The sequence below is a fragment of the Castor canadensis genome, chromosome 4 (assembly GCF_047511655.1).
Source record: "Castor canadensis chromosome 4, mCasCan1.hap1v2, whole genome shotgun sequence".
NCBI classification, from domain to species: Eukaryota; Metazoa; Chordata; class Mammalia; order Rodentia; family Castoridae; genus Castor; species Castor canadensis.
Genome location: NC_133389.1, coordinates 104326149 through 104352111, shown reverse-complemented (window position 1 = coordinate 104352111; position 25963 = coordinate 104326149). Strand labels below are relative to the sequence as shown.

The 25963-nt window shown below is 38.6% G+C and overlaps 1 protein-coding gene across 3 annotated transcripts in view; it reads right to left on the bottom strand.

Annotated features, from left to right (window-relative positions):
* Lypd6b (LY6/PLAUR domain containing 6B) overlaps positions 1–25963 on the bottom strand; it is a 155471-nt gene that overhangs the window by 100468 nt on the left and 29040 nt on the right. For 2 of the 3 annotated variants that reach the window (XM_074070721.1, XM_074070720.1), the window contains one exon: positions 8129–8193. The gene's annotated coding sequence lies outside the window, so the exon portion shown is untranslated. Of the gene's footprint in view, positions 1–8124; positions 8194–25963 lie in introns of all 3 variants that reach the window. The other variant, XM_074070722.1, reaches the window with a different exon arrangement.

Sequence of the window (25963 nt, the reverse complement as noted above, 5' to 3'; positions counted from 1 at the left end):
CTATTCCCAGATAGTTACCTGGTGTGCCACTTTACTCCCATCTAGGGTCTGCTCAAAGGTTATCTTTTCAAAGAATTCTTCCTGGGCCAGCATGGTGGCGTATGCTTGTAACCCTGGCTACTCAGGGGGCAGAGGTAGGATGATTTTGGTCCAAGGACAACTGAGACAAAAACTCAAGACCCTATCTGAAAAACAAACTGAAAGCAAAAGGATTAGCAGCATGGCTGAAGTAGTTAAGACAAGTACCTGGCAAGCTCGGGGTCCTGAGTTCAATCCCCGTTACCACAAACAACAAACAACAAACCAAAGAATTCTTCCCAGATACCCATTTATTATTCTACCCAATTCGACTCCACATTGTTCTCTCTCCCCTTACTCTGCCTTATTTTTCTCTAAAGAACATATTACTACCTGACACATAACTGTTGACTTATTTCTGACTCTACCCACGGTACAGACTCTTTAAGAGGAAGAATTTTGTCTTAATTGCTATTCCCCATTATCCATATATTTATTTATTGTGGTACTGGGGATTGAACCCAGGTCCTCATGAATGGTAGGCAAGCAGTTGATAACTGAGCCATATCCATATTTAAAAAGTAGCATTGAATAAGTGAGGGAGGAGTCTCCCTGAATAGTGAGGGATACAAAGGCCTACACTAAATGCTGGCATAGCCCTGTCTAGCAGGGCTTGACGGAATATTAAAAGAATACCAAAATAGCAAACTGTTTCCAAGAATTTTAATTGCATGCTGGAATGAAGTTCAAGAATATTTATAGGAATATAAATATCCATCACCCAACAAAATAAAATCCACAATCTAGCATCCAATCAAAAATTATGAGGTATCCCCCTTATACAACAAACATATCCTAACAGAAAAGATCAAAAAAATTATGAGCCACAAATAAGCAGAAAAACCCAACCATAATGAGGAGAAAAGCCAATCAATTAAAAACACACAGAATGGACACAGATGTTAGAATTAGCAGACAAGAACATTAAAACTATTATGACTGCATTCCATATGCTCAAAATGTTAAATAGAGACATATAAACTCTTTAAAGCTCAGATCATACTTCTACAGAAGTAAACCACAATGTCTGAGAAAAAAAATACACTGAATAGAATTAATGGTTAATTGAGCATTGAAAAAGAAAAGATTAGGGAACTTGACAATCTACTAAAAGAAACAATCCAAAATTAAACAAAAAATAAACATAAATAAAATTATAATAATTTACATAACAATAAAACTGCTCAAACTAATAATTAAAAGAAGAAAATCCTAGCCAGGCATGGTAGCACACATCAGTAATCTTAGTACCCAGAGAGCTGAGGCAGGAAAAGTCTGTGCTTCAAATCAGCCTGAGCTATATAACAAGATCCTGTCTCAAAAAATGCAGAGTAGTTTTGTAACTCAGTGGTAGATAGTTGGCCTAGCATGGCTCTGGATTCAAACCCCAGCACAACAGGAGAAAGGAACAAGAAGAAGAGAGGAAGAAGAAAGGAGGAGGAAGAAGAATACAAAGAAGAAAATCTTTAAAAGTAGCCAGAGAAAAGGGCATATTATTTGCAGAGGAACCAACATCGGAAGGATAGTAGATTGCTTATCAAGTACAACACTTCCCAATTCATTCAATGAAACTAGCATTAGTTTAATAGCAAGAGCAGAATAATATGTTATAAGAGAAGAAAACTGCAAAACAATATACCCTTGTGAGCATGGATGTAAATATTCTAATCAAAATGTTTACAAACCAAAGCTAATAATAGGTAAAATGATAATACATCATAACCACATATTTCATTTCAAGAATGAAAAGTTGGCTTAAAATTCAACAAAAAATAATAATAACCAATGTAGGTTATCATATTTAAAAACTTAAAAAGAACAATAATATGATTATCTTAAGTGAATCACAAAAAAAGCATCTGATAAAAGTCTAACAACCATTCCTGAATTTTAAAAAATGTTCAGAAAACTAGGAATAGAAAAGAACTTCACCTGATAAGAGTATCTGTGAAAACCTTACAGCTTGCATACTAGCTAATAGTGAAAGGCTAAATGCTTTCCCTGCCATGAAAGCAAGGATCCAGCTCTCCCCTTTTCTGTCAACACTGGAAGGAGGACCAGCCAGTGCAATGAGTCAAGACAAAGAAATGAAAGGCAGCTAAAGAGAAGAGGTAAAGCACTCATTATTAGAGATGCCATAGTCATTTGTACAGGAAATCTGATGGACCCTCAAAAAAGCTACTGATATTAATAAATGAGCAGAGTAAAGTTGTCAGATACAGGACCAATATACAGAAATCAACTGTAGTTCTAAATGTCAACAACAATCAGAACTTAAACTTAAAAATATATATATTATTTACAACACCACCCCAAAAGAAACATTGAAGAATAAGTTTGACAAAAACATGAAAGATACATGGGAGGCCGAGAACAGGAGGATTGTGGTTCAAGGACAGCCTGAGCAAAAAATATTTGCGATACCCCATCTCAATGAATGAAAGTTGGACATCATAGTGCACACCTGCCATCCCAGCATGCCAGTAACAGTGGGAAGCATAGATAGGAGAATCACAGTCCAGTCCAGCCTGGGCAAGAAGCAAGACTCTATTCCAAAATAACGAGAACAAAAAGGGCTGGCTCAAGTGGTAGGATGCCTGCCTCACATGCTTAAAGCCCTGAGTTCAAACCCCAGCATCACCATTTTTTTAAAAAAATGAAGGAAGCAGTCACTAAAAACCACATAAAACAAATAAATAATGACTGAGATACAATTATTCATGGGTTAGTAGACACTTATTGTTAAAACAGTAATTATTCACTAATTATTCTATAGCTTAGATACCATCCAATCAAAATTCTACCAGGCTTTTCTGTAGAGAGTGGCAGGCTGATTCTAAAATTCATATAGAAATGGAAAGGGACCCAGAGTAGCCAAAACAACTTGATTTCAAGAGTTATAACACATCTGCTGTAATCAAGACAGTATAGGCACACAGTGTAATAAAAGGGTCCAGAAATAGACATACATTGAAAATTATATAAATAACACATTTCTGACAAATGTGCAATGGCCATCAAGTGGAGAGCAGGACAGACTTTTCAGCAGTGGTGCAGGAGCAATGGGGTATAAATCTGTAAGAAGCTGAACTACGACCCATATAGGAAAAAATAGCTAAAAACAGATCATAGATCAAAGGTGAAACCTGACATTATAAGACTTCTAGAAGAAAATCTTTGTGACTTTGCGTTTAGAGAAAGATTTCTTAGTTGTCATACCAAAAGCAAGATCCATTTTTTAAACTGAATTTCATCAAAATGTAAAGGTTCATGTCTTCGAGAGACACTGTTAAAGTATAAAAAGACAAACACAAACTAAAGAAATACATGCAGAGTATATTTCTGATAAAGGATATTATACAGAAATTATAAAAATGCTCAGAAATGAATGAACAAACAACTCAATTTTTAAGTGGACAGAAAAGAAAATATACAAAGAGTAAGCAGCACATAAAGAATGCTCAGCATCTTATTCAACTGGGAAGTGCAAATTAAAACATATGAGAAAATGGCTAACATACCATTTGTTGGTGATGCTGCCATTAAAAAAAGAACTCTTATTAAATGGAAGAACTCTGGTAAACAGTGTGGCTATTTGCTAGACTGACTTAACTATTTAGTAAACAACCACACTGTTTTCACAGCTACTGAATGATCCAGCGATTATACCCACACCTGTTAACCCAACAGAAACAGAAAAAAAATACATATCCATACAAAGACATGTACACAAATGATCATGGTAGTCTTATTTGGAATAGCCCAAAGCTAGAACCAACCCAAATGTCCACAGACAGGTGAATATGAAAAAACAGACTGCAGAATCAGTGGAATGTTCTTCGGCAGTGAAATGGAATGAACTAATGATATATACACCAGGCTTGTGTGAGTCTCCCATAATTATGCTGAGTGAAAGAATCCAGACAAAAGATGGCGTATACACTTTATTCTTAATTTGAGATTCTAAAATATGTGAACTGATACACAGTGGCAGAAGGCATTTCCCTGCCTGGCAAAGGGGATAGAGGTAGATGAAAAGTAGGGTTCCCAAGGGGTGTAAGAAAATATCTGATGAATGTGCTCATCACCTTGATCGTGCTAACAGGTTCACAGACATATGAATGTGTCCAAACAGCAAACTACACATTAAATATACATGGTTTATCATAGGTCAATTATATCTCAAAAAGCTATTGAAAAATAATAAAATTGCCTATATTGGGTTGCTCCTTTTGCCAACCTAAATTCTGGCCTCATTGCACAAATTTCTTGAATGGCATTTCAGAACAGACTGACATTGCAAGCTGAATGCACTGTGAAATCTTCTAAACCAATTGCTTCAAAGGCTGTGGCAGCAGTTTTCTGAGATTGTATCAGAGGACACTTTTTTCCTTTATCTGAAATATAAAGTTATGTTGCCACTGGATACCAAACAATGCTTTTACTGCAGTGATATCCACAACTGGATGTGTCATTTCTCAAAGGGGACTGAGAACAAGGCCCTGAGTTCCCTGAGTCTTGGTCACGCCTGTTCCCATACAGTGTGGCTTCTGAAGGAGACTGTACAATAAAGACAGAAGTTCTGAATTACCTGAGGGGTGGGTTGGTGTGTGTCATTTGCATGTTAAAGAAAGACTGAGAAAGAATTAATAAGAATACAGAGGGACATAGGAAGGGACCCTCAGTCGAGTATCATTTAATGGACGTGTTCATCTCCTGGAACTTTCTGACTTTAATCCTGCCATCTATTCCCCACACATAAAAAATGTGGTGGTAACTGAGCTCTAAATAGCTCCCCTCTCCTGCACCTCTAGTCCCACCCTCAGATTCATTCTGGCCACAAATCAGTTTCTCAGCTTTTATTTAGGGAACGTGTACACACAAACATAGAGACATACATGCACATTTGTGCCTATGAACCCAAATACCTTCCGTGGGGGGGCAAATGTTTCCTTTCATTTGCTTTTTAACAGAAACCTATATTACTGTGAAGGCCTCAGTAGCTCATATTCACCAATTCGATCTCACACTGGGTCTCTATGCTAAATCAGTCTTTCCTAAATGCAATTCATGCCAGTGATAATTTGGATTTGACTAAAACACCAAAGGTGGTCCATTATTGTTATATTTATCTACTATTTTTAAAGCAACTCACTGCTTTAAAAGAGATATTAACTTATTTTTAAAATATTCGTTCACCCCTTTGAATAAACAGGATCTCTTGATAAAAGTTGAAGATAATTCATAAAAAGGAATACAGTGAACCCTGAAGCTATTAGACAATGCCTACAGAATTTCCTGTTGGAGCTCTGGGTCCAAGCTCAACTCTCTCCTTGGGGCTGACCTATCAATCTATCTAGTACTTGTTTATGTCCCCTTTTAACAAACTGATACATTGTTCTTGGTTAGTGATGGGGCTGAAAGAGAGTTAGTTCATGGAAATAACTGGTTACAAGTTTAATTGTGTGAATGGACAGAAATCCTCTGGTGTCCTGAGAGTGTCTGCCCTCCAAGGTCTCATTGAGAGCCTGTCTTCCAAGTCTTGAGGCCAAGATGGATTCAGAGAGTTCACACACAAAAAAAAATCTGACCTACTGTGAGGACCTGGGAGGAAGCATCTGGGTGCCCACATGTCTGTATGGCATCTTTATGCAAACTAACAGATGAGCTTTGCCATATGTACAGCTTGGAGAGAGTACAGTATCTGTGTGGCTATTTGAAAAAGGCCTCCCTTTCTCCTGCCTAACATAGCCTTCTGCCAGGCAGCATATGCATTGGATTTTGGCTCCACTTAACCCCTTGGCTCAGAGCCCCTGTGCAGTGAACAATGGGTACAACTGTTTATGATGGTTTGCCAAGCATGAGCTAAGCTTCAGCATTTACACTGGTTACTACTAAATTCATCATTCAGCAGCTGACTTTTTAAGCCTACGTATGGTGACTCCTTCTCACCTCACCCCAATTCCTTTGCATTTGTGCTTTTGGGCTGTGCAACTCACTCAACAGTACTTCCTTGACGGATGGGGTGAAGAAGAGGACGACATTTATATTGAAGAAAAGGGAACATTGGCAGTTCCCTTGAGAATTCCAGATGTCCCCTGGTTTTGGCTCATCACTGCTAGCCACATCACTTGCCCCATGTGAAGCTGGCTCGGGAGGGGAAGTGCCCCCTCTGAGATAGCTAGGTTCCTTGCAGTTATGCTGACAGTGAATAGCTGAGTAATTAGCCTGGAGATGCACCTCTTTTGCCAAGGGCATACTAATGAATTTCATGGTTATTGAAAGCAGCAGAACTGACAAAAGGATCTATTGTTTAAAAAGGTGCCTATACTATCTAAAGATATAGCTCTACCCTGTGAGATTAGAACATCCACAAGGTTTGTTCAAGCAAAAGAAGTATGGATTTAAAGTGCCAAGAGAGCTGAGTGGCAGGAGGGGCCAGGGTTTGGGATGCGTATTAGTGCAAACAGGCAGGAGGTTTTTATTTGCTTTGCTTCTTCTATTAGGAATGCTGAGTAATTCACAGCCCAGTCTGCATGGGTATTTTTAAAAGAGGATTCTTAAATGTTAGTAAGTTCAAAGATAAGTTCATTTAGCCTTTCACAACAACTTACAAATTTTCCCACCTTAAATATACATAATAATAAATTAGACTTGGTTCATAAATCCCAGTGGGTTGGAGGGGGGATGAGGAGAAACTAAACTTGTCTAAGAACAGGACATGGTGACCAGTGAGCTCTCTTTGAAGGCAAATTTCCTGTAAAGTCCTCTAGGCATGTCATAGCATTCACTGCCCACTGGTGACATAGCAAACGGAGATGGAAAAAAATACCCAATCCCTTCTGAAGGACAGTATCCCATCCCCAGCAACACACCACCCTCCTGCTTCCTGAGCCCTAGCCCTTCTGCCAAAGGCAAAGGACGCCAACCTGAGACCTGCTCATTCAGAACACAGCTGCTGAAAAATGGAGGGACACTCCTGCTACTGAGCATGCTGTCTGTGGCCAGCACAATCTAGGAAACAGCTCTTGGCCAAGCCCTATGACCCAATATATTAAACAAGCTTAGAAGTAGACAGTGCTGGACAATCAGGTGTGGTCTCACCTGAAGTGCTAGTTCCCCTTGCAGTTTGGGGAAAAATAAGGCTTTAGAAGTCATGAATTTAAGACTTGTATTAATGAAGTTTACCATATCTTAAAAGGAGCCATTTTATCCTGAACTAAGCCTTACTTTTGGTGCCACACACAGAGCTTTTGAGAACTCTGGGAGGCCTGGCCACCCATGGGTGTCAGGAATGACTTCATTACACAGAGAATGGAGGTACTGGACAGTCTTAGAGTTCAACTGGGTTCCAAGTTGGAGGGATCTTCGAACATGAATTGTCTCCTGCTGGCCCTGGCATGATCCTACCAGGAGAGGGTTATTAGGTAGTTCAGGGATCCATTCAAGTCTATAAGAAACAGATGGAAGTACTTCTGCCCTGCTGTAGGGATTTACCTGCCCCGTATAGCCAATGGGCCACAATAGCAAAGCTTCTCTTCTTAGATTTCACTAAGTACAGGCAACAGATCTTTAAAATATCAGTTCATAGCCAGTCACATATGGAAGGTGTTAAAGGTCGTTGAACTCAGGAAACATTTACTTAAGCAATTGTTTTGGCAGTCAGTCAGGAATGCAGAAGGCATTCTAAGCTACTGATCATTGCTGTGACAGTTCAATATGTGGGAAAGGCATTTGGGAGCCTTGTAAAAGTGCACCAAAGTCCTGTCATCTTGCATTTGTCATAAATTTTCCATTGTAAAGCAGTATGGTTTTTAGAAACAAAGTTCCAATGCACTCTTATAGTAGATAAGCTTAATTTTCAGAAGCCAGGTAAGATTTTTTTAAATCTCCTTGTTCAAATCCTGCACAACTAACACAGGGAAAACAGATTTCAAAAGCATGCATTAAAATCATTCTGGGAATATAAAAGTTAGAGCAACTTCAGAAAACATAAGCCTCATAGACTCAAAATGAACCACAAGAGGTATAAACACAGGCACTTACTCACAAAGTGTGCTGAAATCATTCACGGACAGCGTGGGGTTGGGACTTTTAACTTCTTGAATTTTCCACCTCAAAAAGCAAACAAAGAGCAAAGTTATAACAAATTAGGAATTATTCACTGTTTTTATTTTCAAAATCTTTGAAAGACACTGCCTCAAAGTATTAAAAAATGCAGTACTTGATACCTCATTAGATACATCTTGTGTCTGTGCATTAAAAAATCATTTTGGGACATGATGGAATGATCAAATCCCCCCAAGAAAACTCCAAATGTTCAGATTCAAACACCCTGTACTTCTTGATCAACAGCTATTGACTTTTCCCAAAGTTGGTAAAGCAATCTAATTTATTTAAGGGGCTGTTTTATTGCCTACTCTATAAATTTGTGTATGTCTTTAATGATACTCTGCCTTCTTTCTTTACAGTTATTTCTAGTTACATCTACTCTACCTTCCAGAAGAAGGTACAGAGATCCCAGACCAGATGAACTTGTCACAGTCCTGGGAATGACAGGCTTAATTAATTACTACCCAGCTGAGATCATTAGGGCCTAGAATTCTCCAATGGAGATGACTCTTTCTGGGTTGCTAGGTTACCAAGTAAAAACACAGGATGCTCAGTCAAATCTGAGTTTCACACAAACAACAAACAATTTTTTATAAGTTTAACTAGGTGGTCCATCTTTTATGTGGCAACTCCACTTCCCGTCACAATGCATCCTGTGTATGGTGTGTACAAAAGGACAATCCTTGTTAGCATCCTGCTGAGAAGTTGGCAATTTGAGCAGACATACTGTTGAAGAGCAGAACCTATTTCTGCAACTGACCCTTAAAGGCTTCATATTTTAAGGGCTTTTGAAGCAGCCTTGGTCTGTACTTCCAGTGGGAGTGGTTTCTTTTTTGGGAGATGGGATAGTGCAGAAGACAGTGTTAGCATTGATGTCTCTAGTAACATACAGCTTCCATAACACTTCATTAACCACCACCATCATTGTCATATCAATGTGTTGCTATTTTTGAGCAACTGTTTATCTGCCAAAAACTAAATGGGCAAGCATGTTTGGTTGCCTCCCTTGGAAGGTGGAGATTTTGTCCCACATTTTGGGTTCTGGCTCAAGAATACTCCTATCAAAACAATTAAGACTTTTAAAGCTTCTATTTGCACTTTTTAAAAAAATTTTTTTTCCCTTTGAGTCAGGAGAAAGCAGCTGATCTTTCACCTTCAGCTCTAAAACATTCTGTTCATTCCCTCCTTCTGGCGATGGGACCTTTACCTGCCCTGACTAATGAATCCCTCTGTCAGCAACATGCTAACTTTTCCCACCTGCAAAAAAGTTCAATGAAGGGAAAGAAAAAAGGAAGAAGAAAAAAAAAATCAACCACCCAGGGATATAGAGAGGTTTAATTATTGCCTGGAAAGCAACACCCTCCTTCAGCATCTTTAAGACTGATTTTCATAATTACTTACTGATTGAAACTGGGACTTGCAACAGAATAAACTTATTTCCATATTAATATCAAGTAATGATTAATGCAGCTCAGGATCCAAGTGCAGGATCTGAAAGCATGGACTAGGTAGAAATTAAAGAAATTTAACCCACAAGGGTAAATTTCCTACTTGTCTCTCAAATGATTTTCTAATTAGTAACCAGCATACAATAAACTTGCATTTGCTCCATGGAACTCTCAAAGAGGGAGTTCAGGCGGTTACCAAGGAGCCACAGCAAACACACAAGACCTCCTTAGACTTGTCACTCCCTGCCTCCCATTTCTCTTGCCTGTGACTCTCCTGTCCCTTCTAGTGCTTATTTTCACAAGCACTTGTATCTCTCTCTTCCTCTCTCTCTCTCTCCCTCATCCACATAATCCAATGGCTTCAACACAGAACAATAACTAACCAAACTGGCTAAAAGTAAATCATTTTTATTGTTCAACCCATGTGCATACAAATCACTAGGCACTACTGTGCTCAATCAAGCTCCCATTTGGAAGGGAAGAAAAAAGCCAGCTAAACATGCGTAACAATTTTCATTAGGAATCAAATGGCTTCAACCGTATTTATCTAGAGCATAATTATCATATTGGCCTGCATACTGCCCTTTTAAAAAGGAAACTATTCCTTTCAACTTTTGCCTGTATCTTAATAAATCAACTATGATTTCCATGTCATAATCTTCTAAAATGAAAATTCTTAAACATTAAAAATCACAAGCTAGAAAAATGACATAATAATAATTTCTTTATTTTGGTAGCTATTTTTGGAGTTGCTACTTGAAACACACCTCACCCTCCTTAAAAATCCTTTGATAAGTAGCAGAGCATGCCAATCAAACAAAGAAACCCCATATGGTGATGGCTTTACGCTCCCTCGTTACAACCAAGCCAGGCTGAGGTATGTCTCAAGAAGTTCAAACCCCAGTATCATAAAAAGAAATTACAGCCAAGTAGTCTATCTGTTGACAAAGATCATAAATGAAGTAAAGAAATGCAAATGATACTCACGATCATACTGCCTACAAACATTTAGTTTCAATTATTTTTAAAATAAAATCTACTTTTATTTTTTCTCCATCCCAAAAAAGAGTCTGCCTGGGAGCCGATGATGATATGAAGTCTACCAACCAGTCTTATGGAAGATGCATAGTTACTCTATGGCTCTAATAGGTACCAGAACCTAATCCTCAAGTGGTTAACCAGAGTAGGAGTCTCCTTACTAACTATCCATTTCCACCAGCCTGGGGTTCAAGGTATTTTTCGGACAATCCTTTGGACATTCCGTTTAGCAAATCTAATTAGGATCTTGATGTGCAATATATTGTCCCAAGATTATATCGTGTCCCTAGTTCTCCAGAAGTTGTAAGGCTTTATTAATTTTTTTCTTATGGGAGCTAGAGATCCATTGTTAAAACTTCTTGCACATTTATTCAGTAAAATTGCATGCTGATATGCAGGGAGATTGAGCATTTAAATAGGAAAAAAAGTTTTACTTTATTTGTTTTTTTTTATTTTTATTTTATTCACATGTGCATACAATGTTTGGGTCATTTCTCCCCCCTTCCCCCAGCCCCCTTCCTTATCCCCCCTCCCTTACCCCTCTCTTACCCCAAGTTTTACTTTTATACTATTTATCATGTCTATTCATTCACACACAGGGACCGAAACTAATTAAATCAGTACCAAAAATTAAGTAGATAATTATTTTCTTATTTGCTGGGCAAAATCTTCTCATTCATTATACATGTTTATTTTATCCATTTTTGCCCCAACACTTTATACCAACTCCATAGCGTTGAAGCAATATTCATCAGGAACAAAAATAAAAGGTCAAGAAAACTTTTTTGTTATAATTAGAAAACCAAAATTGACATAAAGTGATGGATAAGAATCACGGATGAGGAAGCAAATATATCACTAAACTAGTAAATGAACTGGAAGTGTAAGATAATTTAAAGTGACAATTACAAATTGAAAAAATCAAATTATTCACAGATAAGAACAAAAGAAATAAAACAAAATGCAGATTCATACTATATATCAATGAAAATTCTATGGTAAACAGAAAATACCAAATTCTTTATAACAATCATGCATAATGAAGAAAATGTAGAAAGAGACCCAGTCCTGTCCGGTAATGAACAGTGAACCACGTGCTCAAATGTCAAATCCAAGGGAACTACCTGAGTTTGATCTTGAAAGAGGTGGCCCATACACACTTATAGAAAGACTGGAAACCATTAGGAACCACCATGATTTGCCCCAGAGGCATGCATTAGTCTACCCTTGCTTCCTTTTAGAAGCCTTACTAACGGAATACTGGTAGAACCTGAAAAAGTTTATTGTGAGGTCCCTGTAGACCAGGACCTGTTCCTGTCCCTGGCCTCAGCACCAGCAGACCTTATTCCATGTATGAACTCATCCAAGTTGATCTAGACCAAACCAGACTGCACCAAACATCTGCATGGATCTTGGAGACCAGCTTCTGCCATCATGCCTCACTTCCTCCACTTTGATCTCTGTCAAAAACATAAATTCCTATTTATGCACTCTCAAGTTCTCTTCCCCTTCCTTGCTTTCATTGACAGCATCATGCTCTGCTCCAAACAGCCCTAAACATCCACAGATCTCAGAACACTATTTCCAACTTCTGACTTCAATAGAAATCTGACTTTTTCTCAGGTGCTGACGGAGTCTTCTACTGATACCAACCGCTTCCTCCTCCAATCCTAATATGTGGAGGGTTAGTTTCTCTGTGACAGAATCCCAAAGATAGCAATGGATTTCAAAGATAAGATGATCTATCTCTCTTTCAGATAAAAAATATCTACAGGTAGACTTCAAAACGTCAGGAGGAGATACAAGTTATGTTAGCTGAATGCGCCACAATCTTCATCAGTGTCTTCTGCCTCATGGTAGAAGATGCAACTATACTGAAGTCGGCAATATGAGGGAGGGCTTGTTTTCTCTTCATTGCGTACACCTCATCCACTTACTTGTTGGCCAGAATTTAATCACATGACCACACCTAGGTACAGGTGGTCTAGGAAATGCCTTACACTGAGTGGTCATGTGCTCAGCTAAAAAATCATATTTATATTGTCAAGTGTCAATTCACAATCTACCTCAGAATCTTTGACTCCAGGGCTGCTACCAGAGCTGAGTGCCTATCTTGGTTTATAGAGATGGCCTAGTCACTTCCACTTACTCACCGACATCTAGTTTTTGGAACATTCCAAGTCCTGTTGTCATCTCAGACAACGCTCATGTACGTAGAGAAAGCCTATTCATCACCTCAGCATCACAATTATTTAACTTCCTCAATGCTAAGACTTTCTCCTCTTCTCCTCCCCATCCACACATTAGGCCCTGTAGGACATCTGACATTTTAGGATCTCTCCACATGCACACCACCACTCCCAACTTCCTATCCTTCCAGCTTTCTTGCTCTCTGACCCTGTCACGCATCAAGACCTCTTGGTCCCTGACAGCTACATTTCTCCTAGTCTATCTGGTTTTTGCTCTTTCTTGCTCCCTTTTTCCCTTCCTCTTTCACCCAATCTGGATAGCACAGTTGCTTACATAAACTTTTACCAGCAGCTCAAATTCCCACAGAACCACAACCTACCAGCAAACCTCCATCCTGAATCAATTGTTTCTAAAGTGGTGATCCTCAAAACTGGCTTAAATTTGCCACATAATCTTAAAATTGCCCTTTTATGCCACTTTCTCCTTTTCTAGATTATAGCCTATAACTTCTCTATATTTTATTTGCACAAATGGTAAAGATGTGATTCACAAGTGGTGTCTAATAAATGTTGACTGGTTAATGGGTGGAATGGCAGATAAATGAATGAATTACAAGATGAATATAAATATATACAGCACACATAGGTAGATTTGGGCCTACTTAAGAAAACCAAAGAATGCCAATCGTAAGGAATATAAGCCCAAGGGAAGCTCATGAAAGGCATAGCTTATAATTTTAGTTTTAGATTTGTACTGTTCAAAAGCAAGAATGAGGACACAGTTGGCATGATTATTCAAACTGTCAGAGACCTGAACCTAAGGGTAAAATAAATGTGGTATTCCAAAGAAAGATCCAAAGTCCTCGAAAGATCAGAATAATGATACAAATCTTGATCCTTTATATATAAATATATATGCCATATAATCTTATATGTAACCTTTTCATTATTTATAGAGGATCTTTTTAATCTTTTATATGATCTTTAAATATATATTTATTATTACATATGTGCATATATTTTTATATTTAAATAAATATTTACAATGGTAAAGTTTTTAATTTCATTTAGTTCCTTTACTTAGATCCAAAACTCTTAACTTCACAGACCCAGAAACAAAATTATACACATGAAAACAAATAGCATATTTATTGTAAAGCTCACATAAAGCAAGAAATCCCTAAAAGTGATTCCATCCTACTGTAGTAAGACATTTAGTATACATAAGCCATCAGGAACTGAAACCTCCCTTGTTTCGTATATAATCACACTTTAAGCACTGTGTCAAGGCAGGGTACCCACATAGTTTCAGAATAATTTGAACAAACCAGAACAAATTTAGAGAAAAGTAACTTCACAAAACTTAAGGAAAAGGACTGCACATGACATGGTTGTATCTGTCCCAGGCTTAGCATACAGACATCACTGATTGTTGTAGTTTTACACCTTCATGGTTTTAAATGCTCAACATCTGTCAAGAAGTACACATAGTAGAAACATATTAGATAATTAAGTAAATAAAGACAAACTTCAAGTTTTTAAAGATTTAAGACCTCTCCATTTGCTTTATATAACCAGTATCATTGGGTCCCTTTTCTAATCTCCCCAAATAGACTGAGTTCACATTTTTACAGAATGAAGTACTCTTTCAAAATAGCTCTAGGATATTATAGAATCTCCAATTATGCAATTCTTATAAGAAAAATTTTGCTAAATCTGGTTTAATATGAACAATTCCACATGAAGAAGCTAAAAACATTGGCATTGTTAAGAAGACGGTTTCTGCTTCTAACATTCATTGAATATCTCTGACCTCTCTTGAGCCAAAAGAAACAAAGTCTAAAATGAAAAGGAAAGAATCAGAAAAGGCAACACAATCCTATTATTTAAATGCACATTGATTTCATTCTGCCCATGTAAGTCATTATGACCCTCTGGTCAACTGAAAAATATATCTGAACCATTCTTGGAAAACCAGTCTACTTGCCAACAAGCCAATATAATTGCACGTAAGTCTATGTTATGTTAATGCCTTGGACTGGATTTCTGTCCTTTAAAGAGTGAATTCATATATTTCTGAAATACAAAATAATATGTCTGATAATATTAATTTAACATCTAGTGATTAAAACAAGTTCTCACCACACTAGAATAATGGAAACATGCACAGAAAGAATTATACAATTCCCTGACTCCTTCAATGTACAATAAGTGCAGAGCTACTAAATTTTAGGTTCCTGGAATAGGTGGTCTCTTCTCCATCACATAGTACCAGGTACATTCGGCAGAGGAAGAGAATGAAAATATGACTACAGAGGGCCAAGATTTCTTCATAGTTATGAAAAAATTAATATTTTGGCTGTGGTGACCATGTTCCACTCACCCATCCAGCCTCTTCACAATTAAGTTGTGTTATTCAGCTTCCATTGCTGTGACAAAACACCTGAGATAATCTACTAAAAGATGGTTTGTTTTGGCCTATGGTTTCATGAGTTTCAACTGCCTATGAACCTTTGGCTGTTGCTTTGGGCCTGTGGTGGCATAGTACATCATGGCAGGAATGCATGGGAGAGGAGAACTGCTCACCACATGAAGGCTGGGAAGCAAGAAGACAGACAGGAAAGAGGCCGAAGTTCCAATGTCCTGTTTAAGAGTATGCCTCCCCAGTGACCTAACTTCTTCCCACTAGGTCCCACATCCCAAATGTTCTACCCCCTTCAAATAGTGCCAAAAGCTAGCAACCAGACCTTGGGGGGGGTGATATTTAACATCTAAACTACAGCATAAGTGATCTTGATTTTATTAATGAATTTATATTTTAATCCTTTTTATTGAGCCAATTAATATTTTTAATAAATACTTTTGGGGGGATTTTTAAGATAGGGTCTCTCCATATAACCCAGGCTCACCTTGAACTCATTATAGAGCCTAGGCTGGCCTTGCACTCTCAATCTTCTTGCCTCAGCCTCCCAAGTCCTGGGATTACAGGCATATGCCACCATATCCAGCCAAGGAAATACTCTTAGCTGACAGCTACGAGATGAGCAAGATGTCAACATAACAATTAAAAACAATCAAGAAACAAAAACCAGGAAGTTTTAATACATAAAGGAAGCTGTCAGTAATTTGCCTTCTCTACTTATCAAAAATGAGCACTTTTTAATAAATTTTCTACCATGTCCATTGAATCATAAAAATTCTAAACCATAAATTCATAGACTATGAGTGATCATCCAGGAGAACTTAACATCAGATGTAAAGGTATGGAAGAAAACATTACCAGATCAAAGAGCTTAAGTGCAAGTTGACGAGCAAATACTCAGTATGAATGTTATCAACCTTCTCTCTAGAACCTGCACAGACACAGACAATCCAGCTATTCTCACAGCATCCAGACACAGCCTTGCCATCCTTAGTCCAACATGCCAACTGGCTTCTTCCCATCTTAAATAAAGTCTATTAACCAACCCTGAGTGAGTTTCATAATAGAGTTCTATACAACAGAAGGTGAATTAATTGCCTGGAATGTTCTGTATCCATGTTTGTGACACTACATGCCAAATAGCTCTCTGAGTATTTAAAAACAACATTCATAGGGTTTTGAACATGTACATAAATACACTCATAATACACCAGGCAGTACACCACATGCTTTACATGCATTCTACCTTTTGATCCTCACCACATAGGTACTCGTATTATTATCATTTTAAAGGAGAGGAAACTGAGCCTTCAAGAAGTTAAATAGTTTCACAAAAGATGCTTAGGAGGTAGCTTTGTCTGGTTCTCATTCCAAAATATATGCCTTAGACCCTACACAGAGCTGTCTTCCTTTGTTCTCAAAGGCTCAAATTGTCTAAATTATAATATAACTTTCTTTTAATGAGGAGAATTTCACAAACTCCCTTGGTCTGGTGCCTCTTGACCTCAACACAGTTAATCACTATTGTGAAAATCCCCTAATCTGTCAACACCATAACACATTGTTTAACCATTGCATATGGTCCCAACATGAAACCTCTAACAGTCAATTTAAATTTTATTAAATATTATAATTAGAATAATTCCTTCACTAGATGCTAAGCTTTCAAGAGGGATGACATGTGGTAGAGTTGTACAGAAATTAACACGTTTTTACATAGTTAAAAGTGCAAAGGGTACCACCAGCAAGAAGCAAGAAGCAAGACAGTGTGACTGGGATCTGCCCGTGGACATTAGAACTTGCCCTGTCAACATGGAAATCACAAACCAACCCAAAAGACAACAACATGGTCACACCATTAAAATCTGAAACTAAAAAAACAAAAAACTTTGAACAAAAGAGCAATTAATGATATATTTGTTCATGTCACTTCTGTGTATATAATAATATTCTGGGATGTTATTACCTAGCCCACACTGCCCAGACCACAAGTATTTAGGAAAATGTCCCCAAATAACCTTGGTTCTAAATATTTCAAAAATTCTTCTGAAGAGTTACATACTTAGCCTGTTTTCTAGGTGCCTAGAAGGTTCTAGAAGCTACTTATAATCATGGAGAAAAATGAAGTCAGGAGACACCTGACACCCATGGCGAATATAACACTTCAAAGGGTAGAAGGTAGGGGACATGAGGACAGAGAAGCAAGGACATATTAACCCTGTTCTTAAGAAAGAACGAAGACAACAAAATGAAACCCACCAAACACTGTGGTGTTAAGGAATATATAGAAGAAGTAAACTTGTTCAAAGTACACTGTATGCATCTATGGAATTCTCACAATGAAACCCTCTTGTACTATTAATGTATGCTAATAAAAATAATAAAAAGAACACTTAATTTTGCCAATAAGAACTCCAGTTGAATCTAACAAATATTTTTAAGTGTAGACTGCTATAGGTTAAAAGAGATTAAAGAACCATAACAACCAAATGCAATGCACAAATCTTGTTCACATTCTAGTGTAGGAAAAAAAATCTGTAAGACATTTTTTGAATAAGCAGGGAAAACAGAAAATGTAGTAGATATCAGACGATAAAAAAGAATCCCTATGAATTTTCTTAGGTGTAATATTGTATAATGGTGATCCAGGTAAAATGTCCTTATTCATAGAAGATGCATTCTGAAGTTCTGAGGGATGAAATGCTAGGATGTTCAAAAGAGAGAGAGACAGCACATAGAGTAAAATGCTAGCTGTTTTCTGGAGCTGCATCCAGGTATAGCATGTGTGAAGTTCCTTCCTTTTTTGGCAACCACTCTGCAGATGTGCCTTACATTTTAGTCCCATTCAAGGGTACTTTGTCTAGTGTCCCCAGACTCCAACCCAGGTACATGTTTCAGTATTGGCTTTATTATTTGACATGGAACATCTGCTCCATGTCCCAACATTGGTTCTCCTCTGCAGAGGCACAGCCAGGCAGTCAAGGAGAACACTGTTCCACACCCAGAATTCTTTATTTCCTACAGGCAATGGGCTAGAAAGGGAGGCCTGAATTATGGCTGTACCCAGCCAGGTTCGGCTGACAGGCTCTTCTGGCTGCCTTACAGGGTGATTATTAACCACACAACAAAAGTCCACCCAGCCTAGCCTTCCACTAGGGCCAGAAAAGTCCTACATAATTTCAAATTAATTTCAAATCCCAAAACCCATAGTTCTTGAGGTTTTACTAGGCACCAGTCACTTCTAAGTGCCTTATAAGTATCCTCATTCATGGAATTCCATACAGGGTTAATTTTTATCATAACAATCAGTAAGCACTACTTTGAAGAACTGAATGAAGCACTCTCGTAGGCAAAGGCAAAGAATAATTTTAATACAACTCACATTCAGAAGGCTAGTCACTTTTGCTTGAAAATCCAGGACTTGGTAGGGGGTTACAGGGAGATGTTCGCTATTTTTCTCCTGAAAACCATTAATGCAAATCTCCTTCTGAAATTCTTTCAAGTCTAGGCATCCATTACCATTTATCATGAGAAAGAACGTATCACAATCAAAATCACAGCTTGCTTCCTGATGTGGGCTCTCTCTAGCACCACAATCAAAGCAAGGGAAGCAAAGATATATGACCACATCCAGTCGTTCCTCCCAGGGGCATCCCTAATCGGACACTGTCATTACACACATCTCTTTTCACACATCACTGTTAGAAACTCCAGAAGACCCAACCAGATGTTCCCTTCCTCAGTGTTACTGCAGCCAGTTATTAAGCTTATCAAAATAAGCTTTGAACATCCCATGGGGATAGAGTAAAGAGAGGGGGGACCTACAATTTCAAATCTTTGACAGCAACAAATGAACATTTGGGGGGAGGCGCTGCTTAAAAGTAAAAGGAAGTGTGAAAGCCATTCAGAATGTGACTCCAATCTTGAACTATGCAATAACTATATAGAAGACAGTATTTCTCATTAATAAAACAGGAAGTCTACACTAAAATATCCCATAATAATTGGAATGAATGAACTATCACTATAGGCAACAATGGATGAAACCTCATGTTATTTTGACTGGAAGAAGCCAAGCACTAAAAAGCATATGCTGGGCTGGGACTGTAGCCCAGTGGAAGAGTATTTGCCAAGCCTGCACAGGGCCCTGGGTTTGATCCCCAGCACTGCAGAAAAGATGACTACATAATATTTATTTCTTTATCTAAAGTTTTTTTCTGATACTGGGGTTTGAACTCAGGGCTTTATGCTTGTTAGGCAGGCACTCTATCACTTGAGCTGTGCCTCCAGTCCTCCTTATCTAAACTTTTTAATTAAAAATTTAATGTTTTCAAATATGTACATAAAATTCCAACCAAGTCAAAATAAATGATGCTAACAGAATTCAGAATAGTAGGAAGGAGGTGGTAATAAGGAGGGGCATGATGGATAGGGTTGTTGGTACGGTTCTATTTCTTCTTTTTTTTAATCATTATCATTGTACTAGGAGTACATTGTGACATTTACAAAAGTTCTTATAATATATCATAATTGAATTCACACCCTTCACCATTCTCCTTTATCTGCCCCCCATTCCTGGAATAGTTTCAACAGGTCTCATTTTTCCTTTTACATACATGTGTACATAATATTCCCACCACATTCATCCTCCCATACCTCTTCCCACATCCTCCCCCCTCCCACTGGTACCAGCCCCCCAAACAGGACCTGTTTTTCCTTCTTATTATTCATTTTTGGAAAAAGAAAAAAAATGACATTTTTGTTTGTTTAAGATAGCTATACAGGGTGTTTCATTGTGACATTTCCATGTTTGTATGAATTATATGAATTGGCTCATCCCCTCTACTTTTAAGGATGCCTGTTCCACAGGTATGCTCAGTGCATTAAAAGTCACTGAACTTTATTCTTGCCTGTGCACTCCTCCATATGCGTGCTATACTTCAACAAAAAGTCTACTTAAAATGTGAACTCAGGTTCAAGCCTTACACCAAGACATCTCTCACTTCTACTTTTGAAACAACCTCAGAAATGGTGGCACGATATAAAATCGTCAGCTTATAGACAGTGAAGAGCTCAAGGCAATTTGGAAGCTACATCTAAGTCTATATGTAAGGTGAAATCAGACACAGTCCCTGCAACATCGAACAAATAACTCTGCAGGCATTAGCAAGAAGTGCTGGGGGGAGGTAATTACAAAGGCCTTTGATCTTCTATTATGTCTTCTATCTGGGATCTCAAAGAAGCCAGTAAACATGCAAGGCCCAGGATCCTCTGACAAAGCCACCTGTGTCTTCATCTGTTGATAGCACGAGGCTCACTCAGATCCAGTCACCCTTGCACAGCAGCTCAACTCAAGAAAGGACCTAGAGGTTACTAATGTCCTGAAAGAAAAACAACATGACTTAAACCAAGACTGCACAAAGTTAACTTAGCTACTCTTCATAAATAGGATACTAGCCAGAGAGCAAATGCCTCCCACTTCGGCATTTCTCAAAAGCAAGAAGGAATAGAGAAATCAAGAGAAGTACAGCCCACTACCCCAGACCTCCCAATTCTATTTTTAGTTAGCCTTCTTACCTACCATTACAGGTTGAACTGTGAACCCCCAGTACTGTGAAGTCCCATCCAAGTGTACGGGCTGAAGTCCTAACCTGTAGAAGCTCAGAATGTGACCTTATTTGGAAATATATTCACTGCAGATGTAATTAGTTAAAATGAGGTCATACTGGAGAAGGGTAGGCTAATTCGACATGACTGGTGCCTTCATAAGAAGAGTAAATTTGGACACAGAACATGCACACAGGGAGAACAGCAGGTGAAAACTGGAGTTATGTTACCACAAGTTAAGGAAGTGCCAGAAGCCAGACAGAGGCCTGAACCCAAGCTTTCTGTAGAGCATTCTGAAGGAGCACTGCCCAGCAGACACCTGGACTTCAGTCTAGCCTCACAACCCAGAAAGTCCTCTTCAGTTATGTAGGCCCAGTTTGCTTTTTTGCTATGGCAACTCTAACAAATGAACACAGTACAATGCCCTGATCTGACCAACTGATAAAGTGGTGCTATCTTATCCTAGAGCTTAAGAAATAAGCAGAGAGGTAAAGCAGTTTGCCTTGAATCACAAAGCCACTGTCTGGGTTTAGAACTCAGGAATCAACACCGATTTTGCTGCAAGAAGTTGTGAGAAGTAAGGCATGAGAGAGATGACAAATTCCCTCTGCCTGGAGGCTGACTCCTTTGTCTGGGAGAGCTTAAGATGCTCTGTCTGAAGAGAATTGGGAAGGGGCTAACCTACGTTCCTGAAGATGCCTCCTGGCCCTACACATCTAACCAACACCAGCACACATTTCCCTCAAGGTTGGTAATTCCCACTGTGGAATGAATTACTTTTCAAATATCTGAATCTGCTAAAAAAGAAAGTAGTTACTGAAAATGAGGCCAAGAAAATATGAATAGAAATGGCATTTTAATAAGTAATGAGATTTCAAGGCAGTCTGATAGGTGAGCATCACTTGTGAACTTTAATATAGAATTAAGTCTGCATTGTCTTCCAAAAGCGTCAGTCAAGCAAAAAAACTTTGCACAATGACATTAGTTTCAGTGCAGCCACAGAAAACAAAAATTAGCCTCTAAAAGCAATCAGCATTCAGGTGAGTTTTATGAATTGAACTCTGGTATATGCCAGTTATGACTAAAGTCCAAATTGCACTAACCATTAGTAATACCTAGATTAAATTGAATATAAACTGGAACAACAGGGATAAGGTTAAATTCTATGGAATGGAAATCCACTAATTTAAGAAATATTAATTGAGCAGGACGCTGGTGGCTCATGTCTACAATGCTAGACTTAGGAGGCTGAGATCAGGAAGATCAAAGTTCAGGCCCAGCCTAGGCAAATAGTTCTTAAGACCCCATCTCAAAAATATCCAGCACAAAAAAGGGCTGGCAGAGTGGCTCAAGTGGTAGAGTGCCTGCCTAGCAAGTGTGAGGCCCTAAGTTCAAATCCCAATACCTTTAAAAAAAAAAAAGTTTGCAAGACCCCATCACAACAGAAAAAAATAAGGCATGGTGGCATGTGCCTGTCATCCCAGTGATGGTGGGAAACATTAAACAGGAAGATCACAAGCCAAACTGACCTGGGCAAAAAATTAAAAAAGCAAGACCCTATATCCAAAATAACCAGAGCAAAAAGGGTGGGAGGCATGGCTTAAAAGCACAAAGCCCTGAGTTCAAACCCTAGTACTGCAAAAAAAAAAAAAGAAAAGAAAGAAAGAAAGAAATACTAATCAACACCTGGTATATGCCGGATTCCAGCCCCAAGTCCTGAAAAGTAGGTGAGTGGAAAATGAGTACTAGCCCTGCCCTTGTGGAGCTAAATGTTGAACTCAAGAGGTAGTTCAATGTCCCTCACGGTGGTGCATAGCTATAGTCCTAGCACTCAGGAGGCCACCACAAGAGGATCAAGAGTTCAAGGTCAGCCTGGGCTATATAGGAGACCCTGTCTCAAAAAAAAATAATAATAAAATACAAACCAGAGGTAGCTTGCACTGTGGTAATATGCACTGGTCTTTAAAGGTGAAGATTTAGTGACAATGCCTTCCAAGTTCTTCCAAGTTTTGAAATTAACCAGACCTCCATGGTTGTCTTTGAAATTAGTGCCCTTAGCTGGGTTTTGGTTCATCTTAGCGCACTGGATGGGAACAATGCTTCCTGTGTGCTGTGCGGCAACAACAGAAGCTGACCAAGGATCCACTAGAGAAAGCCAAGGTCACTGATTTAGTCCTCAAAGAACAAGGCACCTTCAAGAGACTGTGTATCATTATCCTGACCAACAAGCCTACTTTTTAAGCCACTGATTTATAAAAAGGGATTATACCCTGCAAAATACTCAGACTTAGTATGTGCAAAGCATTTCATGACATGGAGGGAAGCAAAAGCCAGTATGAGTGAAGATTTCACTATGGCCAGAGGCACAGGAACCTCTGCCCAGGGATCATGGCATCTTTGGAGGTAGGGAAAGGCAGGGATGCAAGATATCAGCAGCATTAGCCCACCACCACAGACAGGATGCCCTCAATCTTTCAGAGACCCTCTACTGGCCTGACATTTTGGCCAAAATGTCAGAAGAAGGTCAAACTAACAATGTTGACTGCCATATTCCTTGTGGGAATCCTGGACTCCCCTTTCCTACAAAGACTCAGAGGTTCAGAAACAGCCTGTTTGACAAGTCTGTCCTGCAGGAACGAGCAGCAGAGTTCAGCCAAAGCCACCGCACTGGGACTTGATGCCATTCCAACTCATCTTGTTCCTGAATTACATCAGATCGGTTTCAGCCAAAAGATAAGCCGAAGGATAGATGCTAGTGGAACTAACTTCAGTCATGAAATCTGAAATGTGCTCATTAAAAAGATGCCCAGTGCTTTCCAGGAGGGCTTTCAAACTGAGTTAATAGTGTGGACTTTTCCTTGTGGCACAGATGAGCTCAAAAATGGGGCAATTAAGCCAGGCATGGAGGTGCATACCTGGAGTCCCAGCTGCTCAGGAGGCTGAGGTAGGAGGATTTGCTGGAGCCCAGGCCAATCTTGGCAACTTAGCAAGATCCCATCTCAAAAAACAGAAACAAATAAAAAATATATAACTGCAATGTATTTGCGTGGAAATGCACAGATCACTGGCATTAAGGAATAAAATGCATAAATATATAAGGACAAAAATCTCCAAAGCCACTCACTTCAAATCACTTTACAACCAGGGTGAAAACAAACACTTCAAAGAGCTGCCCTAGCAGAGTCCTGGGGAAAATTTTTTTTAATTACAGTTACCTCTTCTCACTATAAGCAATTTGCCTTTAAAGAACATTCAAAATGTATAAAAATGAGGTTTCTAAACACAAAGAGAACATATTTCAAAGTTAAGCTTTTATGGTCAGGTAACTGTCAAGGCCCAACAGAAACCATAGCCAAAAAGTCTCCCTGCCTGCTGCCAGAGCTTCCTATGAAGACAGGAATAGGCTGTTTGGGTTCTGAGCACATTCCTAGCCTGATCTTTTGCCTTGCCTTTTCAAAGTTCCAGGTGACTTCTTGGGTATGCAAAAATAAGCCACCAGGGAAGTCTGTGGCATTTTGTAAGGCTCAGTGCCATCGAAGGCAAATGTCACCACTGCAAATTACAAAAGCCTGGGGTGTGCAGTGGGGAGGGAGGAGAGCTGCACCCTAAGTTAGGAATGCTTTCATTTCTCCCTGACAAGTTTCTCCTTCCTCTCTCCTCCCCAAGAAAGAGGAAACAACTCCAATCCAAGTACATCCTAACTCTGACCCCACACAGCTAAGGAATTTACAAACGTGTTCTGAGCATCTTAGATTTAAAATATTCATGATAACATCCTCCACTGAATAAAGGTAACCAAGTTTTTATCCATTTCAACCCTTTGGTCTTTATTATTTTTTCTCTAATTTTTGAGATAATATAACCTCATTATAGATCATTTATCAGCTCCAGAAGACTTTTTAAATCTCATCATATATGCACAGTCACTATTAAACATTTCCTTTCTGCCTTTTTTCCATATAATTTTTATTATGCTCCATACCTAAATATTATTTTAGCTGTAAAAGAGCCCATTGCATGGATGTACTATAATTTTCTTATCCATTCTCTTCTTGCTTGATAATTAACTCACTTACAATTTTTCTTTATTATAGTTATATTTTAAAGAACATGCTGATGCCAAATCTTCTTCTATATGTCAAGCATTTCCTTAAAAACAAATTTCTAGAGCTAGAATTACTCTAGATATAATTGCTCAGATAGACAAATTATTTTAAAGCTTTTAATAATATGTTGTCAAAGGGTTCATATTCATTTTGATGCTTAATCCTGACATTTCACTTTCCTATATTCCAAAGTCCTTCTCCTCCTCATCCCTGGGTTCTTCTCTAGGGCCACCCTCTTTCCTAACCATCCTGACTCTTCCTTCAGCCTCCTCTTTCAACAAAACTGACCCCAACCTCTCAGCCTCAGGCAGTCTCACTTATAAGAGGTGGGGATTTTATTTTATATTTGGTTTTGTATCTATTTTCTCTACCCCTCTAAACCTGCCACAACACACAGAAAAGTCTTCTATTAGAAATGCTTTTTAAATTATGTGGATTCTGCATTTGTTTATCTCACCTGCTTTTAAGAATATGACATTTAGTGATTAGAGACTTTTTTACTATTTTATTAGCATATATTAATAGTACAAGGGGGGTTCATTGTAATTGCATAGATACGTACAAGGTATCAGTTCATTCGCCCATTTATTAGTTGTATAATTTGTCCCTTTAGTGTTTAATTTTTTGAGCTCTTTGTATATCCTGGACATTAATCCTTTGTCTGTTGAACAGCATGTCTCCCAGAAAAGAAGAGCCCAAGTCCGGACTGAGTCACTGTCGAATTCTATCAGACCTTCAAAGAACTAACAGCATTGATCTTCAAAATATTCCATGAAAAAGAAAGGGAAAAACATTACCAGATTCATTCTATGAAGCCAGTATTACCTGTCACCAAAATCAGAGAAGGATACAACCAAAAGAAAGAGAGAGAGAGAGAGAGAGAGAGAGAGAGAAGGAAGGAAGGAAGGAAGGAAGGAAGGAAGGAAGGAAGGAAGGAAGGAAGGAAGGAAGGAAGGAAGGAAG